The following is a 15,069-nucleotide window of genomic DNA, read 5'->3' as shown; positions in this document are numbered from 1 at the left end:
CGTTGCTGATTGTGAGAGAACCTGTAATTTCAAAATGAAGCTCCTATCCGCGATTTCTTCAGTTGCAAGCAAGGAAAACATATTGATCATTTTAAAATTTTCCCTAATTGGTGCCTGAATGGCGAGTAATTCCGCACAATTAAAGTTTCTACGAGGCATTTTAAATAGTCCTAGATATTTAAGCCTGCGAATTTGCAATCTACTAAATTCGTTAAGACATGCATCTGCCACTCTGTAACCGCTCCGCATTTATTGTTCATGTGATTTTGATTTAGAGGAAAAATAATAGAACATTGGCGATCATAATTTGATTTACAGCACTTCACTTGGCCCTTTCTTTTTTCCACTTATTTCACCTTTTCGTCGTTAGTAAGATACTTAGTTATATCTTATAATTTCACAATAATCCTTAAGTTATGCTGAGTGTATAGTGTAAACTTTTGTTGCGTGAATATTGCCAGCCATTAATGCGAACTTTTTCTTTTCAGGTCCTCGATTAATATTGGGTTAGCGGATCAGTGCCGTGAAACGGTTGGGGTTGAATGGGGTATTCCAATAAGGTTTCAAGGAACAGGAAGGCTAAAGGAATATGGTGAGTCAATAGCTATCACTTCAGTTGATAAGTCTTTGAATATTCCCAGACACAGATATTCTGCTTCTCTTTTCTGTATTAGTAGCCAAATAAATAACAAATCGTGTGCGGTGCGCAAAAATATACTTATTCGGTGATCGTTTTTTTAACGATATTTCATCATTTGCTATTTTATAACAGTGTTTTATGCTAGGAATCCTCAGCTTTTAACTGGTTTGAATCTCCGTGACTACAAAGACAACCAGAAGGAATTGAAACTGCTATAAGTTTATTTATTTCACGTGAATTTTGAGAGGTTACATTTTAATATATAATCATGTCACGGTGAGAGCGATGGATTATCTCAAATGCTTTCATATCCTTCATTTCTGTTTTTTTAATACGAAATCAGAGGTGTTTTTTTCCGCTCTTAACATCGTCGAGAATTGCCTTCATCAATCTATAAAGATCAGTTTCTCAAGTTATGTTCGATTACAACGGTGTGTATTCTACCTTAAGTATTGACTAGGCTTTCTATTCTCTCCCATTCTTCTGAGGAATCCCGTAGTCCTCACTCGATCGATCCATTTAATTTTTATACAGCCGAATAACCATCGCTTTTTCCATTGCTGTAGTTGCTCATGATTCATTGCCATATTGCCATACTCGAATTTTAAGTTCTGATCGAAGGTTTATGAACTTCGTGAAAAAATTTCCCGCTTTTTAAGCAAATTGATGCAATATTTTTTCTGAAAGCTTCTCTTCGCCTCGGCTATTCTACTGATTACATCTCTCTTGTTTCTACACCTGGTTATCCTGCTTCCGAAATATTTAAACTGGCCGACCTCTTCCCGTGTTTATTTCCCTAGTTTTATTCTATTCTTAACTTCCTGTCGTTTGCTACACTCTAGTATTTGATGCATGATTTTCAGATGGCATTGGTCGTTGTTCTGCCCATCTTTATTAGAATGTTTTTCTACTTTACAAATATTATAAGCGTGTGCTGATTTCTCCTCGTGGATATTCATCCGTGTAAACTCCCAGTACTATCTTTGATGTAATCGGTGCCTTTTTAGTTGTAAACTATGAAAATTTCATATGAAATAACACTACCTCAGATCACTTGACTTGGTTCGTAATTCTTGATTTTTCATAGCTGAGCCCTATTAGGTATCACCCATGCTTGTATTTTTAATTGAATTGTGGATCATTCACATATCAGTGTTCAACATTGTTTAATTAACTTCATTCAAAATTCTAAGCACTGAATTCCAATCCACACTACTGCTGCGTCAAATTATTCACGGAAGAAGGAGAATAAAGGCATTTTGTGAGAAACTGCTCGACTCCTTCCAATGTTTGTCTCCATATTTTAACGCTATTCTTTTGCTAATCTCTAATATTTAATATTCGATGTCCATTAAATTGATTTCGTACTTAGTCACCCTCCTATACACGTCTCATTCAGATATTCAATCCATGTCTTCACTTTTATTAGTCATCGGTCATAAGTTCTCCGTTTTAGTCACTTATGGTATTCATCTTACGCTCATTGTTTGAAGTCGTTCCCCCAGCGAGCCTCTACTTTTCCACGCGCACGATGTTTTTGTATTCCCGACCACGTTTCTCTGGTCTCCCTAGATTTATGACAAATATCTTTCCTTATTCTCATTTAGCATTCGTCAGCTTTAGCACACTACTTACTTTAGTGGTGCCTTCAGTGGGATTAAAGACTTTTTGCGTGATTCATTCTGATGATTTTCCATCTCCCAAGAACTTCTTCAGCTGCTTCCATTAGGCCACTCCTCAATTTCTCTCGACTCTCTTCATCTGCTTTCTCGGTCACATCCGATGCTATTTTGTTCTACTCTGCCTCCTGCAATTACACTTGATACCAAGTTTTATTTATTTTCAACTTGCCAAATGCTTTTCATCGCTTTCTTATTTTTTTTATTTTTGGGAACACAATATTGCAATGGGACATAGCCTCGGTCTTTTATATCACAAGGTAATGTTTGACGTCTATTTTGTAGTTCATGAATTAACCTCAAACAAGTTCCTAGCATTTCATCAACTTAGAATCTCTCATCTCTACTAGCAATTTCCTTGTATATCGTCTTCGGATATGTTTTTTTTATTCGCAACCACTGGCAATGTTCTTTGTTAGTCTTTCATTTTGGATACATCATCTCTGTTTCTCGGTTTTTCTCCCGTCTCGAAATTCGCCAGTGAAAGCATTACATTCATTGAGAATAATTACATTTTCTTCACCTCTAACCTGTTTGAATATTTCCGTGATATCTTGATAACACTTGCTACACTTCTGCAATTTATCAACTTGTATGCAGGCTTAAAAAAATTCGGAGATGCAATAGTTATTGGCTTTGTTTTGAACCTTAACCATTACCAACCTTTCATCATGCATTAGGTGGCTTTTTAATCGGCGCTTTTGCTAAGCATTATACCTATTCCAGCATTAACATTCGTTACCGTATTCCAGCACAGCCTTAAATAATTTACCCGGCATTCAATGCACTTACCCTTCGTGAATTAGTCAGTAGCTTCCACTCCATAAGTCTTCCACTTCCGGAATTTTATTTCGCTGACTCTTAATTCGTCGAGGAGCATTCTTCGAATTTCCACCTTCATGTTTTCTGCCCGTTTTCAAGTTCGAAGCGCACTCAATAGGCATGTAATTGATATTACTGCTCCTGTAATGAGGGATGTATCGATTTTTTAATCACTGTAAACCTAAACAAAGGTTTTACTTTTCTTCACCCACAGGTTCCATTATTTTACATAATGGTAACATAAAGATACTCCTATTTGAAAGGTTAATCTCCTGATGGATTTTATCCATTGGGTTAGGGCGAGTATCTTTCGTTGACGGTGGAAGTTTCATAGCTCCATCACTATGGCTACTCATTGCCTTAGAAAGCATCCTTAAATTAATCATCCTGCTCGGGTTACAGCCTTCAATAATTTACCCTGCATTCAATGTTTTTAAGACCTTCATTGCTTCGTAAAAATTCAATGGATACAATTGTCTGTCGTGGGAACGGACTCAGTGACGTGACCACAAAAGAGAACACACACAACCACATCGAAACAGTGCTGCCAATATATCGAAGTTGGTTCGTAGTTACACGTTACATATTTACAACACAGCATCTCCTATAACTATACCACGCTTTTCACCCAAAATGAAACAATATTCATATGATCACATTTTGTGATAATATCAACCATTATCTAAATTTTGCAACTGTAAATGCTTTCAAATGTTTCTTTAAAATGCTGGCTACCATTTCTTTAGTTGGGGGTTCAACCTTAAAATACTATAATCCCTCTAACAAAGGGATAGCGATCATCACTGTTTTTGTGAAAAAACTTTTATGGCTATGTCATGTCGCTGCGTCAATTTTCGGGGGCCCCAACATTTGCACGACGAATGCTGGTTGCTTTCTCAAGGGAATAAGTTGAAGTAGGAATTTTTGTTCATATATTTAAATAGGTATTCGGAGATGGGAGCTGGAGGAGTCGGTTGTTGAATGTTATTCCGAATTGCGCGTTGCCAAGTACGAATTATTTTAACTCCGATGTCACAGTTAAGATTATTCTTCTCCCTGTTTTTTATTTCAATGGCTTCTCTGAGACTCTCTGTTTAAAGCCTTTCGCATAGGCGACAATTTCTGTTCCTTTAATGTCGACTGCGTGGCCTAGCTCTGCGTGTTCGGCTACCGTGGACTTAGTTGACTACCCCAGTCGACTCGCCCTCTCGTGTTCCTCCTGGCGTGTTCTAGCTCATCCACCTGTTTCGCCGATGTAGTTCTTCCCCCAGGTTTGATAAAGGATCCGTTAGACCCCTTCGACTTGTAGTGGAGCTCTGTCCTTGACGGGTTTAAAGAGGTTTTTTCATCTGCACGTGAGGTGAGAAGATTTTATCTGACATGTTCTTTGGATATTTCCAAATTTTTCCGTCGTCAACTTTATATGCAGTAGGCTTTCTTTCGGTCGCTGAGGTTATTTGTTGTGGACTTCGCTGCTTCTGCGGTGTTTTCTTTGTCCTCGTAATTCTTTTTCATGACTCTATTAAATACTGGCGAGATAATTCTGTCGTAGCATTCATTTGGCCGCAGGAAGGCCTCTAGTTTCCGCCTTTCTTCGGCTGAGTTGTTTCGGTCGATTATTGTGTTGTAGCGGTGTCTCAAGGTGTTCACCACTACATTTATTTGCGTTGAGTAATGAGTATATGCCCATGTTCCAATCCCCTCTTTTTCCACGAGAAAGTCCAATAATAGAAGTTCTCCGTCTTCCTCCATTGTGAACTTCATATGGTCGTTGATCCCGTTCAAATAATGTTAACGAAGACTTACATCAATATGATTTGTTCTAGCTTTATTCATCGCAAGTTCTGAGCAGGCTGGTTACCAATGAAGGAATTGAGTATACAATTCATCTTTCCAGTTAATTCATGGAGAAGTTTCTATTTACATTAAGATTCTGAAATATAGAAAATATACCTTTGGTACCTTCAATGAGGGCCAAGTGTTTTGCTTCTGCGCTGTAAGTCGCTGCATTCTATTTCTTTCTGCTGTTTCATGTATTAAGCACATTAATATGACATAATCAAGCCTTGTATATTATTTTCAATCTAACAGTTCATTAGCATGAGATGCGTCTACATGACGCAGTGATTAGTTACCTATTTTAAACATAATCCGTAATCATAAGTCCCCTTTAAAAACCGCAACACTCTATTCGCCCGTTTGATATTCGGTCTGCACTTCTTTAAATAATTTGCTTTAATTTACCAATATTCCATCACTTCTATTTGTAACACTTTTATCAAGAGCAGTTATCACTGCATTGAGGTCTTTCAATTCAAACATAATCATAAATTTACTTTTGTGCACAACAAGCATTTTCAACACGGTCATTGCAAAAAACAAAAATACAAATATCGCACAACAAGAATGCAACCCTCTCACCCTTTCTTAAACACATGGTTCGGAGTCACACTGATTTTAATTTCATTGATGTAAACAGAATATACCTCCTCATTCCATTCCTCAGACGATTTTTTTGACCAAACGAAGCCTTTTTTTAGCTTGCATACTTTCTCTTTTCCTGTTATTTTCGTATCCTCTGGTTGCATCATATAAATGCCTTATATTAGTGCTCCATTAAGGAATGCCGTTTTAATGTCCCAGTGGCCCATGTACCAGCCAAATTGGGCTGATGGATCAATTACTTCCATCAACGCAGAGTACTTAACCTTTGCATAAAAGTCGCAAAAACGATATATCAAGACCATATTTTTGTGTAAAATCTTTGGCCACTAATCTTGCCTATTACCTAATCACATTACCCTCATTATCACTTTTTATCTGAAGTAACAATTAATATTGCACTAGTTTCTTACCTGCGAGTACCCAATTATAATTTACCTTCAGGGAATTTCACTATTCATGCCTATCTTGCACCCACTTTCCTCTTTCCCTAGAAGACAAAGCCTGAGACAATAACTCTGGCTCCACACTTGTACTATTGAGTTTTCAATTGAATGTAGACACCCACGAGCCCCACTTAACTGATGGAGCCGGTTCGCTGAGAAATCGGAATTAATACCAGCAGATGGAATGCACTGAGGAAGAAGGGAGTGTTTTCTTTCGGGCTACGTGTCGAAGTTTTTCGTCTCTTGAAGTTCGTATTTATATTCGCCGATTGTGTATAGCTAATACGTTGTTCCATACTGATAGTGGCGATGGAGTTCTGAGAGGGATCGAGTTAATAATCGAAGTAATCATCCTTTATTCCTTTTAAAAAGAAATCATGACGTCAATGAGTACATAATGCTAGCTCAAGAAAAGGTTGATACTGATTTTTTAAGGTTAAATTTGTTATAATATTGGTTTCAAACGTTTTCACAATGATTTTAAACTAAGTTAACCAAAATGGATGACCCCATTCTTCATACTTTTCATTAGAATACAAAAATGATTTTTCTTTGAGGATTTTTCTGCTGTAGAATAGGTGCTTAATTAGTTAAGCCATAAAATTTATTCTATTACATAATATTGAGTAGAGTCATTCGATGTCTCTACAACTTTATGTTGACGTCTAGCCATTGATCCAACTAATTTCTCTTGTGCATGAGGCCGACATGTATTATACAAGTCGTAGATATGCGTTTGATTGCTAGCACCCCCGGTTGCCATTTGTCATAATTCCCAATAATTTTTTTGCATGGGGTTTAGGTTTGGTGAATGAGCCGGCATGATGTCCGTCTTACTTTGCTAGTGACGATATCAGGAGGTGAGGCCATGATATTTCCAAATAGAAATATTTCGCTATGATTACTCAATAGTTAGTGAAATATTGAAGTCATAAATTTATATGAATCGATAGTCGTCGTATTATTTAAGGTGAAATAATTCATACCCTAATTTATCTCATCCTGATATTTAGCGGTGTTTGTGGTTCGCACGCCCACTGGAAGGAAAGCGTTGGTATTTTTAATTGCGTACCTTACCAGATTTTTTCGTTTTCCTCCACCTAGGAGTACCGTCTTCATGTCCCAATGCTCAATATCCTATTCACAGAGGGCTGAAAACTGTGGACGTTTAGTAGCTTTTAAGTAAATCCTTTGGCCCCTTATCTAACCTTTTTCCAAATCGCATTTCATCACTATCACTTCACCTTATCCTAAGTACATATTTATTTTGCACTGCATTCTTACGTAGGGGTATATAATAAATAATAATTTAATTCCTGTAGGTACAGCAATTACTATTATTCCTTAGTACGCTCCTGTATCTACATATATTCTTACTTTCAATATATGATGGACTAATATTGCAATGCCTAGGATTCCAAATGAAATTTTAGCATAAATTATTCCTAATATTTTAAATGTATCTTTACTGATACGATAACCTAAGTATCATTTGCCTTCAGGAAATTACTCTTCATGCCTCTTTTGCACCTTAGAAGACAAAGCTTGAGACAACGACTCAGGATCCACGCTTGCACTATGGTTTTCAATTATGTGTTTATACCCAAGAGCCCTATTTAACTGATCGTCGGTGAAAACTCGGAAGGTTGGCACACGAAGCAACCTGCATCCTTTGCCGGCACTGCACCTAGAGACGTCGGGGACGAACGCGGACGGGACAGATTTTCCAAAGAAGAAGTCAAACTCCACGACCGAAGGCCTTATCGTAATTAATATTAGCGAATGGAATGCACTGAGGAAACTCACGTCCCCGTAGACGTTGGGCCTTCGGAACGTTTTCTATCGTGCCCAATGGCGAACTTTTTTATCTATTTATTTTCATATTTGGACTCAACGTTTGTGTATTACCAATAGGTTAGCCCTGCAGCAGAGTACGTGTCTTATTATGCGCTGTAGTTGTGGAGAATTTCTGGGAAGGTTTGAGTTCGAAGTAATCATACTTTGTTACTTTTTTTTAAGAGGATGGTTTAGCATCAATATAGTAGATACAGTGGGATCAAAGAAAAGTTAATGCTGAATTATAAACGACTACGTTTATTAAAATATTGACTTCATCAAAGTTAACACAATGATTTATAATCGAAGTGACCAAAATGCATTTGCCAATTGTCTTCCAACTTTTAATCAGGCTCACATGTGATCTTTCTCTCATTAAGATTTTTCGGGGTGGAAAAAGTGCTTATTGAGTAAAACTGTGTATTTTTCGGTTAATTAATATTGTGTCTCATCACTCGCAGTCTCAGCTACTTTTTGCAGACTTTTTGGCATTGATGCAACTAATGCTCACATATGTAAGGCCGAAATGCTTTCCATAAGTTCTGGACATGTTCATCTAGCACGTGCACTGATTTGGAGTCCATTGGTAGTCATGCCTTTGTCATAGTTCCCAATAACTTCTCTATTAAGTTTCGTTTGAAACATGTTGATGATAAAATCAGAGAGTGAGACCGTAATTTTCCAAATAGTAATATTTCAGTATGACTACTACTAATTTATTGAAGTAATGAAGAAATGGATTATATCCTTTCGATCATAAATTTATAATAGTTAATGTCCATCTGATTATGAAGGGTGAAAGAGTACATCTACCACTTTATATTTACTTGGTCCTCAGAGCTTAGTGAGGTTAGCACACCTACTGGAAGGAAAGCATTGGTACTTTCAATCACGCAACTTCCAAAATTTTTCGTGACAAACTGCTTTTGATTACTATGATTATAGACGGAATTACAATCTCTTCTCATACTCTAGGGTAATTAAAATGAAGACCTAGAATGTGTGCGGTTATTTTTTGGGTATTGTCGAAAGGAATTTTAATCAGCAGAGATTTTGACAGTAATTACCCGCAAGGACACGATAAGACAACCATTACCACTTCCCCTGTTGATTTCCTCTCACTAAATTCATCTGCTCAGACAGAAGTGCATGTGTTTAAGTACATAGATTCATTATTTTTTTATTAAGCCAGAAAAAATTCCTTTAATGACTTTTTCTTGAGTCAACTGTATCCAATTTGTTGATGTTAAAAATGTCTCTTTTATTCAATGAAAAAATATCTACGGATTAAAACTCGAAGAGATATTTTATAGTTTCTCCTATTATCCGATTCACAACAAATAAAACGTCTTCTTTGAACGAATCCAATGCATCCTGTTTACTCTTAAGGAAATGTTCAAATACCTTTCTGGAATAGTCATTCTTCGTCGCAATTAAATACCATGCTCCTCAGAATGACTTTTCCTCCATTATAAGCGTGAACAATTTCCAATTTCTTCTTGGCCCTCGATAAAATGTCTTCAAATGGAGCTCTCGTCATCATGCCGTCATGGCGGGTATCTCGATAGCACATGTAAAATTGACACCGCAAGCCAATGTCTTTCATTTAGTTGTATCTTGCCTGTAGAGTTATCCCATTCTACAATACCACAGTGCCTTTGTTTTCCCTTGTTCATGCCATGTGTTTGTACTAGTACCGTACACCTGGGCTACTGTGGCCCACATGTCATCAATTTCAAACAAGTTTCTCTATAAGAAAATAGTTTTTACTAAATTTCAGCTATGGCAACATTTTAAAACTTCGATAAAATCATACACTTTAGCTGGCGGCTATATTTGGCTCAATTCTGTTTCTTAAATATTTTCGTAGTTCTCTATTGTGTGCCAATGTTACACTCTGGATGTGGTAACTTTGGCCCAAGATCTATTTTTTCACTACGAAAGGCATGTTAAAAGACTTGGGGCAAGGGAGTACTTGGATATTTAAAAACACATGCTATTGAATGAAAATATTATACTTTTGGTTGAGATAAACATATATACATTAGGCAAAAAAATATTTATAATATCTTCAAGTTCTTTCAAGAATGAATTATTATGAATGAGCCTTATGAATGAACCTTAAAATCCCTCTTTTTTAAAGATTTGAGGCTGAATATATTTGACAATCTCATTCCTCTTATGAAATAGCAAGTCCTTATCTTTCGGTCACTTCCGACATTTTTTGGTCGGCGACATGAAATCCATAATTGCTCTCTCCTCTGTCCCAGAGAGCACCAAACCTAGATGTCGGAGTCCGTTCCAATGAACACTCACATATTCACCCTTTTCTATAGATTTGTTCAATTCCTCCATGCCATCTGTTGCATCTTGAGTATTTTCAGTGGGGAAGCTTGTACTTGCTTTTCAACCGTTGCGCCAACAATCCACCCCTGCTTCGTCCAACATTATCGCTTCCCTTTAGAGCCATTTTCAGTCCATGTGGTCCATAAATGCACTCCTCTATACATATATCGTAAGGAGGCAGCGAGTCTCCATTGGCACTCCTATAGAACATGGTACTGGGTTAGATTTAGTTGAAATCATGATATATTCAGGGAACTGGCACCCTCACCAACAAATTATTTTTTTTTCCTTCCAGGATCATCCGACATGCAAGTTCGTTGAAGTTGTAAATTTAGTCAGGCGATACATATTTGCCTGTCTCTCTAAGATTGTCGATGTAGTCTGTGATTAATTTTTCATTATTCTTAGCACGATTTCCTTTAAAATTTGACGACATCTTTGCTGTCAGCTGAGGGTGCCTCTTTAGGAATGACTTTACTCAGTCACAGCACGGAACAGTGTTATAAAAACATTGCACAGTCTTTTCTTGCCAGGTGAGGTACAATATTAACGGCCAATATCAAATCAAGCTGGAAATCATAATAGCAATTTTTTCGATATGATAAGTAAAAGCTAATTCTCCTTCCTGCGAAAAAGCTTTAGGGTGGCTTGGGGAAGTTGAAAATGCAATCTTCAACTTGTATTTAATAGTGCTTCGGGGTATTTTGAAGTAATCGGCAGCATACCTATGTGTCATTTCACCAAATATGATGGTTTCTAAACACCTTTGAAGGTGTTTGCTACTGTAGTCTGCATCTTTTCGGCTCCCAGGAAGACTTTAGTAGATTAAGGGCATCTTGACTAAGCTAAAAACAAACACATACTATAGAAATTTCCCCATTACACATTTTGCAAGCTATAATTAGAAACCTATGGCCTTAGGGGAATGGGCTCGCTAAAGTACGACCTATTTTGTCACAAAATATCTGGGCCAAGGAAAGTCGTGTTTTATAGTTTACCGGAACTTATTTAAATATATATGAAAATGATGAGGCACATTATGTCTCTAAGAATTTAACTACAGAACGGCAGAAAGCATTAAAAGGTGTTCAAAAATGTTTAATTATATTGCTCCTTCAGGAAGATAAGCGGCTGTTGCACAACGAAGTTAGGGAGAATAAAATTGCACGTGGTTTCACAAGTCACACAGCTTCTGGGGGTTCTCCTAAGCGGCTCATAGGGAAATCACTGGAATCATCAGGAAACTTCAACGATCGGTACTACCCCTAGCGGGACTGTCAGGAATTATATATTTTTTAGTATACAGCCAGGTTCATTTTGTTTAAGGATGGTATATATGTTGTTACTCTCGCAGTCGTATACATGTTGTCACTCTCTTTGATTGTTTTTCACAAACTAGTGTAAATTTTTGGTCCCAAGAAAAGAAAGCTGCCTTTAAAAAAATTACATTTGGGTACCTGCAGTTTAACAATTATAGGAAAAGAGAGTGAAAGGCCATCTGCTCCGGCTGCAGGAGCAAGTGCGATTGCGCTTAGAGCCGTATATGTACGTTTGAGCGAATTTTTAAATGCACTAGCCCAGCTCAAGATACCACAATTTACCCTAGAATACACGAAAGCATAATAAATATTGTAAATTACAGTTAAAGAACACTTATTACGAATCAAGTAGTGTTTCATTCCATAATTTTTCCAACTATTTGCAATATTATTTGTATAATGCTTCCATTTTAGATGCTCATCAATTGCTAAACCATGGTATTTGTACTCCTCAACTCGAAGCAGTGTGAAACTGTAAGGATGTTATTTTAGTTCGCTTGGAAGAACGGTACACGACATTAGTCAACGGGGAAGCTGTTGTATAAATTAAACATAATTAGTGTTTTCTCGCTTAATTTAAGTTTGTTCGATGAAAACCATTGGTTGATATCGTTTATATTACATTTTATGCATTGCTGTGCATCAATCCAGTTCACACTTCCGTATGACAGGACTAGGTTATCCGCAAAGGCGGTTAGTTTCCCACTGAAAATTTAGATTACACAGATGATTGATTTATAATAAAAATCATGCTGGACCTAACGCTGATCCTTGAGCCACTCCAGAACAGTATTATCGGAAATTCTATGGCTATTGTAGTACCTTTAAAACTTTAAGCGCGAAGTCAGGAAACTTTCGAAGTGAGTTTATAGAAATGCTACGAATTTCTGCCAGATGTGGTATATCCAAAAACATCTTGTATTTTTATTGTATCAAAGGCTTTTTTATAACTATGCATACAGCAGCGGTTTATTTATTACATTTAATAGACAGGGATATCGGGGTGATAAAGTGTTGCAAGCGTTATGTGTACTTGTACCTATCCTAATACGAAGTTCATTCTGTAAGTCCTTAAAATTTTCGAAAAATCGCTCTCCTAGTTTCCAGTTTCCAAGATTAATGTTAGTCATAAATTAGCACTTGTGGCTCGTGGGCAGTTGAAGTTTGAGCTGTATCCATCTCATAGTTTCTTTTTTGTTACCGATTGTAGGGAACAACTTTTGCTTACAAAAAATTATAGAGCTAAGAGGATACTAAAATCGAACGTATTGGTGCATATGCAATTTGTTTTTATATCTTTTTCTAAAGACTTATTGAACGACCCTCGTACAATATTGAGTGTCACAGAACTACTTCATTTTCCGTAAAATTTATCAGTATTCTTTTTACAAGTTTTTCAAGTACGCTAAAATAAATTTAGACCAAAGAAATCGGACGGTAAATGTGAATACACGTTTTCGATCGATTTTTTTGTGAACGGAAACAATAATTTCTTGCTTTAAGGATGCAGGGAACCTTACATTTGGCAAGCTTTGATTGAAGAAATGGCAGGTTACATCTGCAATGTCTTATATGATAATTTTGTCATACCAGCATTATTTGATCTGGACGGGCAGCTTTTTTAAAGATTGGCTATTGGCAATTTTTAATACATCAGTCGTGGTGACTGGTTCCAAAAATGAGTTCAAGCTTAGATGATTTATTGTGCGGGTGATGACGTAGTTTTGGAAAAAGATTTTTTTACTCGCAACTTTGCTCATCGAGGAGTCAGTGATCCAGGGCTTTTTTTTACGGCACGTTCATTCCTGACAATACTTAAGACTCATTTACCCATGTTAACAGTATGTTTGAAAAAGTAGTAAAAGTTTAGGAAATTTCATGTTCTTCATACATTACTTCCCAAGAATACTGTCGAACATTTTCATTTAATTATTTACGGCAGCAATACTCTAGCATAGTGACATAAGATGGTATACTTTCGTTTTCTTCGCGAGCAGAAAGATTGGAGATTGGGTTGGACTGGAGAGTGATGCGTTGTTCCTAAATGTATAACCTTGGCTTGGAGGTCTCATTAAATGTGTTGAAGAACCAAGTGATTAGATGATCTGAACAAGTAGCTCATTGTCTAGTAATTCTGGTTGCTTCATTGATTAAGGTAGTCAAGCCACATGAACTCATGATGTTTGTAAACTGCTTGGAATCGCAGCTGGGCATTAGTAACTGAACATTCATATCACCGACCATTACTAATTTTTGAGATATGACCCCTGATTAGGGTTCAAAATGTAAAACAAATTGATCAATAGAAATTTTTTATCCCTGTAGACGACAAAGAGATCAAATATACAAAACTTGCATGAAACATTGATCAACAGTAGGGCTTATGTGACAAGGCCTCAGTACGGTTGTTATGTCATGTCTTATAAACGGTAAAACACCTCTTGCTCTTTCAAAGGTTTTATAATTTCCATAAGAATAGTACCTACCCACTCACTGTGTATAATTTAATCAGATTATATTTCATTCAAAGCTATAATATCGGGTAATTGTGACATGCTATTTAAAGGTGAAAATAGTAAATTAAAATTGCGTCTAGCACTTCGGATATTTTGATGGAAGATCAATATGGAATTCATTCCATTAAAGGCATATACAGAAATATTTAAATCCATAAGTCTGGCTGATAGTCTAGGTATACCTTCTATACCATTGAAGTATGAATCATAACAGCAATGATAAAAGATGTTTTACATCATCCACGATGGTAACTACAATTGTTGGCTCCTTTTCTATATTTCGCATATACATTTTACCTCCACGAATCCAAAGATACTTACAGTGCTTATCATTCTGCGCCACCCCACCTTTCTACCAGCACAAAGGGTCTTATTAATGAACAATTATTATCCTTTTTAATAATATGCAGACACCCACCAGTCCCATTTTATTGATGGGGCCGTGTCGGTGACCACTTACAGGGTTGGCACTCAATGAAAGCTGCTTCCTATGCCTTTACGTCGCCGACGAGGTCGGACGCGGATGAAGCGCGGACGATGTGTCCAGGTACCTGCTCCCGGATTTCGAGGGTACGGCCTATGTCCCCGCTTTGTTGGGTCCCGATAAGACTTCGCGTAGCTGCGACCGGCATAAAAGGGCAACGAAACGGATATTTGCGTCATTCGTTTATTTGCGTAGGAAAATATGAGACGAAAATTTGCTGCTTTCGTCTTCCGTGTCAAAAACCTTCCGGGAGAATATTTACTTTGTTAGTAGCGAAAGGGTTAATTAGATGTGGCGCATAGGAGGGGCGAGGGGGTCAAGCCGATTGTCACCCAATCTCAGGGGGGGAACATTGCAAGTATCACGTATTTTTTCATTAAAAATGATTAAACACTTTTTAAAAATAAATCTAACGAATGAAGGTTAAAAAACGTATTTACACTAAAAATACGCATTCAATTATGTCGCGATAATAACGCATGGTTATGGGTCATGGTTATAAGTTATTGAGTTTTCATTTTACCACTAAGATAACCCGT

The sequence above is a fragment of the Ischnura elegans genome, chromosome 11 (assembly GCF_921293095.1).
Source record: "Ischnura elegans chromosome 11, ioIscEleg1.1, whole genome shotgun sequence".
Taxonomy (NCBI): domain Eukaryota; kingdom Metazoa; phylum Arthropoda; class Insecta; order Odonata; family Coenagrionidae; genus Ischnura; species Ischnura elegans.
Note: the sequence above shows the minus strand (reverse complement) of the source record.